Raw genomic sequence first — 6,000 nt, 5'->3', positions numbered from 1 at the left:
CTCTATCCCCATATTTCTGCCTTTTTTTTTTTTTTTAAATCAAGAGTACTTCACAGGCAGTACTTTTAAACATACTCACGTGGTGGAGACCACTTTTAGAAAATCTGTCCCTCATCCTCACATCCTCTTCCAGCTACCAACTTTCCTCCTCCCCATCCATAGCTGAATGAGGCTCCAGAAAGCCGCTATGTTTGCTTTCTTAATTTCTTCAGCTTTCACCCTCTCTTCAGATCTGGCTTCTGCTCCTGTCACACTCAGAAACAGTAATGACCTCCATTCCTTCAAATCAAGCAGATATTTCTTTGATCAATTTCCATCTTATTCCAGTTATAGAATTCAATAGCTTAAGGCAGGAATTTATTTTGTCTTTCATAGTTCCATGGATTGACTGGAATCAGCTGAAGAGGTCTCACTTGGGGCCTCTTAAGGAGCTGACATCATCTGAAGGCTTCATGTCCTAGATGGCTTCTTTCTTCACAAGGCTGCTATCTAGGTTGGATCTCAGGAACAACTGGGGCCTGGGATCTCTTCCTCGCTCTCCTTGCCCTTACATAGGGTACCTTCACCTTCACATGGTCGTTTGGGCTTCCTCACAGCATGGGGGTTTATGGGTAAACAGACCTCTTACATGGGGGCTGGCATCGCACTGAGAAAGTATTTCAAGAGACCAAGGTGGATGTTGCAAGGATTTCTGTGACCTTGATAGTCACGTAGTGTCCCCTCTGCTTCAGTCTAATGATTGAACGAATGGGTCCTGCCCCCCTTCAGTGTTGGGGGCACTACACGAAGGTATGAATTTCAGCAGGCATAGTTTCTTGGGGCCATCTTTGGAGACTATCACACTTCTCCTTTGACTTTTCAACAATTATCAGCACCTCAGTGAATTATCTGATTTTTGAAATACTCTGACCCCTTACTCCCATAACAAGTCACTTTTCTGTTCCTTTTCTACCTCTCTGACAAAAACCTCTCGGTGGTCTTCATAGGCCCCATCTTCCTCTGCCCAGTCCTCCAGGCCTTGTCCTAGATTTCTTCTCTTCCAAGCCTCTTCTCTCCCAAAGCCCTTTCACATGGAGGTCCATGATTTCAATTAATTCCTAAAACGGGCATGACTAAAGTATTATTCACTCCAACCCAAAATTGTCCTCTGAGCACCATATGCCACCTTCTAGAAACCTCTTCTTGAATATTCCAAAGGCATATTAACATGTTCAACTAAACTCAGAATCGACCCCTGCCCCAAATTGGGCCCCTTACAGATTTCTCCTTTTCACCTAATGGCATCTCACTGCCTCCACTTACACAGAAACTTGAGGGTCATCTCTTTCTCTCTCTCTCTCTCTCTCTCTCTCTCTCTCTCTCTGACTGAGTCTATTAATTCTACCACCAAAATATTACTTCTAAAATGTTTCTGCCCACTCTTCCCCACCTCCACTGCTGTCACCCTCTATCCAGGCCACCCTCTGGGGCTATCCCTAGAAGAATATGGTACCCATGGCAACTCAAGCCAGTGCAGAGTTTATCCAAAGTACTGGCCCTTAAAAGGGAGCTACTCTGTACTGGCACTGGCATCTTTTATTGGCTCCGGGAGACACTGTTAAAAACAGAAACTCAAAATTGAATTTTAATGATGGTTCATTAAAAAGATATGCATTTTGCAGCCCCTCACCTCAAGTGTGGGGCCCAAGGTAGATATTCCATATTCTCTTCCTAAAGGAAAGGTCTGCTAACAGGTCTCCCTTCATCCACTCTTGCCTCCTAGAACTGCTCTCCACACAGCAGCAAGAGTGAAAATGTGAATTACGTCCTCTGCTTAAAACTCTCTCATGACTTTTCATTGATTTTGGAATAAAAAAAAAAGAAAAGAAAAAGAAAAACCCTTAGCATAGCTTACAACATAAATAGGAAACTGTATTAGACAGTTTTCACACTGCTTATAAAGACATACCCAAGACTGGGTAACTTACAAGGAAAAAGAAGGTTTAATGGCTTACAGTTCCACATGGCTGGGGAGGCGTCACAATCATGGTGGAAGGCGAAAGGCATGTCTCACATGGCAGCAGGCAAGACAGAATGAGAGCCAAGTGAAAGGGGTTTCCCCTTATAAAATATCAGATCTCATGAGACTTATTCACTCCCACAAGAATAGTATGGGAGAAACAGCTCCCATGATTCAATTATCTCCCACCAGGTCCCTCCTACAACATGTGGGAATTATGGCAGCTATAATTCAAGATGAGATTTGGGTGGGGACACAGCCAAACCATATCAGGAACTCAGTCTGTCCTCTTACGGCATTTTGACGCAAGTAACAGAAACTCAAACTCAATCTTGCTTGAACAATAAGGAATTCTAATATCTCATAGAACAGAAGTCCTGAGGTAGGGTGGCCTTTAGGGCAGACTGATTCAGCAACCCAACCTTTATCAAGGAGAAGGATTCTTTCCATATGGCTATTCTGCCATCCTCGGTGCTGGCTTCCTCCTGAGAGGGGAAGATAGCTGCAGCAGGCCCAGGCTTCACATCCAGATTTCACAACACTCAGGGGAACACATAGGGGCCATCTTTTCTTGTGACTTGTTCTTGAGAGCGAGGAAACGTTTTTTGGAAGTCCCCTGTGAAACCTTCCTTAATTTCTCTTTTGCCAGAATTGGGGCCCACCCTTATAACTAAACCAATCACTGAGTGATATGGTTTGGCTCTGTCCCCACCCAAATTTTATGTTGAATTGTAGCTCCCACGATTCCCACATGTTGTGGGAGGTAATTGAATCATGGAGGTGGATCTTTCCCATGCTGTTCTCATGATAGTGAATAAATCTCACGAGATTTGATGGTTTTATAAAGGGGAGTTCCCCTGTACAAGCTCTTCTCTTGCCTGCCACCGTGTAAGACATCCCTTGCTCTTCCACCATGATTGTGAGGCCTCCTCAGCCATGTGAAACCATGAGTCCATTAAACCTCTTTTTCTTTATAAATTACCCAACCTCAGGTATGTCTTTATCAGCAGGTGAAAATGGACTAATAAACTGGGAGAGGAATTACTACCTGGAACTGGGAGTGAAGTTAGCATCACCTGATGCAGAAAGCTGTGTTAGGGGACGTATGGATTCCTGAACAAAACAGGGATTCTGTTGGAAGGAAGAAGGGGGTAGGCACTGCTAGGGGGGCACGTCCAGTGTCTCTCACCTTATACCTCTCCAGGTGATCTCACTCCAGTTTCTCTGAACTCTCTCCACTGCAGCTGCAGCAGTCTTCCCATCCTTGTCTACACCTGCTTTCTTCTGTCACAGTCCTTGCACACGCTTGCCCTGCCCAAGGAATGCCTTCTCCTAGGGAAATCCAACTCATCCATCTGTCTGGGAGGAAATTTAATCTCTCTTTAACCCTCATAAATTCGTACTTGGGACAACAGATTAACAAGGGAAAAACAAGCAAGTTTATTAACGTGTGCAGTGCACATCACAAGGGAGAAACTTCAATAAAAGGTGTCAACCTAATGTAACCACAAGGCTCAGGATCCAGTTCAAATGAATTGATTTAAGTAAAAAGTGTGAGTTTGGCCATCCCAGGACACATGGACACCAAAGAATAGTGACCGCTATTCTCGGTGTGGGGAAAGGTGAAGATCATTTATACAGACAAAACTGGAGGTACTGAACAGAACTACAATATTTTCCATCCAAAGGCTAACAGAGAGATATAAGATTGACTGGCTACTCTTAATTACGCTCTAAGGAGTTTGCTTAACATTCTGTTGAGAAGAGGTAACAGTCACAAGGATCTCTGTCTCCAAAGTCATTTAGTCTGGGTTTGAATGAAGAACAGAAAGTCTAGTAAAATATAACTCTCAACACAAAAGTCAGGAAGAAACAGCCATGCATCAGAGAAGAAAAACAAGCATGTTATATGACTCCATTTCCAAGGCTTAACTTTTCCCTTTGGCATAATCAATTTTGAAGGTCCTGAAATTTTCTGTTCACAAAGGTAACTCCAAGCAGTGGCTTAGAACTCTGGCTTATACGGCATCTTCAACAAAGAACAATAAATTTTAGAAAAGTGACAAGACAAAGGGAAGCAGTTGTAGGTTTCCAGAGGTGGGAAACTGTGGGAAGGCAAATATATGAGAGTAAAGTAATGGAGTAAGGTTTGTTTCCAGATTGCTCCTGTGCCATATCTGAGTGGACAACAGCTGTTCCCAGTAGAGGAGAATTTATATCCTGTCTTTACGTGGAAAAGCGGAGGAGGATAGAAAGAGCTTTCCCTCCATTTGCTGCTTCTTAATTGCCTTTTGCTCAAAAATATTTATGTCAAAGAAGCATATTTTGGGATGCCATATTCTAGTTTCTTTCACTTCCAATCTCAGCTAAATGCCTTTCCCTAGGGAAATCCGACTCATTCTTTTGTCTGGGAAGAAAAGCTGCTAGAACAAAAGCAGGCAGAAGAACATGGAAGGACTAGACTTGCTGAGTCTCCTGGCCTTCATCTTTTTCCCATGCTGGATGCTTCCTGCCCTTGAACACTGAACTCCAAGCACTGCAGCTTTTGGACTCTTGGACCTACACCAGTGGCTTGCCAGGGGCTCTCGAGCCTTCAGCTACTGACTGAAGGCTACACTGTTGGCCTCCCTACCTTTGAGGTTTGGGGACTCAGACTGGCTTCCCTGCTCCTCAGCTTGAAGACAGCCTATTGTGGGACTTCACCTCGTGATCGTGTGAGTCAATACTCCTTAGTAAACTCCCTTTCATATATACCTCTATCCTATTAGTTCTGTCCCTCCAGAGAACCCTGACTAATACATCATTCTCCACCCCTCCCTGTGTTCACATTCTTTGCCCCATAAGTCCACTCTGTCACTAGCGCATGACTTGCTTTGGCCAACAGGATGTGAGCAAATGAGACACAGCAGATCTTTACAAAAGCACTTGCACATTTCTGCTTAGGCCTTGCTCTGCTGAGTAGCCATAAGCACATGCCTGGGCTAGCCTCCTGGAGTATAACTCACCTGGGACAGCTAAATTGTCCTAGTTATCCCAGCTGTGGCCATCCTAGCAGAGCCAATAACCAACCAGTCCCAAGCTTGTAAGAGAGCACAGTGAAAACGAGGAAGACTTCCCAGCCAACAGCAGCTGACTGCAGAGGCATGAGCGAGCCCAGCCCAGCAGAGATCAGCCAAGCTGAGCCCAGGTCAGCTAAGACCCAGCACACTTGTAAATGACACAGTTTATTCTTGCACGCCAATGAAATTATTGAGGTTGTTCATTACAAGGAATCAGTATGTCAATAGATAACTGGAAACAAATGTGGTTTAAACATCCAGCAACTGAGGAATGGTGCAATACCTTGCAGCAATTAAGAAAGCTGATACAAAGACTATACTTTCAGGGATCATTTCTATAGTTCATTACTGAAGAAGTTTATCTGAACAGGTGGAGCACAGGACACCACAAGGAGGAGGCACAACATTATTCCTTGAGCCTGAAGCCGGCTCTTGGTATTGCATCACTAGAACAGCCATTTTTCACTGGTGACTGTTCTCTTCCAGGAGAATAAGAAGGAGAGGATGCAGTTTGGGTGGTTAAAAAAAAAAAAAGAATTCTGATGCAGATGTATATTGACTTGAAATGTTCACAATAGACTGAGAAATTGTAGGAGGAATGGGAAGCGGGTTGCAAAAAATGTATGTAATATGACACCACTTTCATAAAACATATGTTTATACATTTGCATATGAATGAGTCGGGTCTGATACACAAGATGCTGATCATGGTTATTTCCGAATGGTAGGATCTGAGGTAGTTTCCATTTGTTGTTTGTCTGTGTTTTAGAGTTACCCTATAGGAGCATGTGTCACTTGTACAATTTTCAAAGGGGGGAAAAAATCTTTTCCATAGAGCACAGCATTTAAAAAACTTAAAATCTTTTAGCTTATCCATAACAACCCTGAGTGTGTTTCAAGTATTTTTGTGGATAAAGTCATTATCAGCTCTTGTAGCCTCCT

At 43.5% G+C, this 6,000-nt stretch overlaps 1 non-coding gene across 1 annotated transcript; it reads left to right on the top strand.

The window, feature by feature from the left end:
* Positions 1 to 5,368: 5,368 nt before the first annotated feature.
* LOC119624514 (small nucleolar RNA U3) lies at positions 5,369 to 5,578 on the top strand. Its single transcript, XR_005240685.1, has one exon. It is a non-coding gene; the product is annotated as a small nucleolar RNA U3 (small nucleolar RNA).
* The last annotated feature ends 422 nt before the right edge of the window (positions 5,579 to 6,000 follow it).

This window comes from Chlorocebus sabaeus, chromosome 1, assembly GCF_047675955.1.
Source record: "Chlorocebus sabaeus isolate Y175 chromosome 1, mChlSab1.0.hap1, whole genome shotgun sequence".
Classification (NCBI taxonomy): Eukaryota; Metazoa; Chordata; class Mammalia; order Primates; family Cercopithecidae; genus Chlorocebus; species Chlorocebus sabaeus.
Note: the sequence above shows the minus strand (reverse complement) of the source record. Positions and strands in the feature narration are given on the sequence as shown.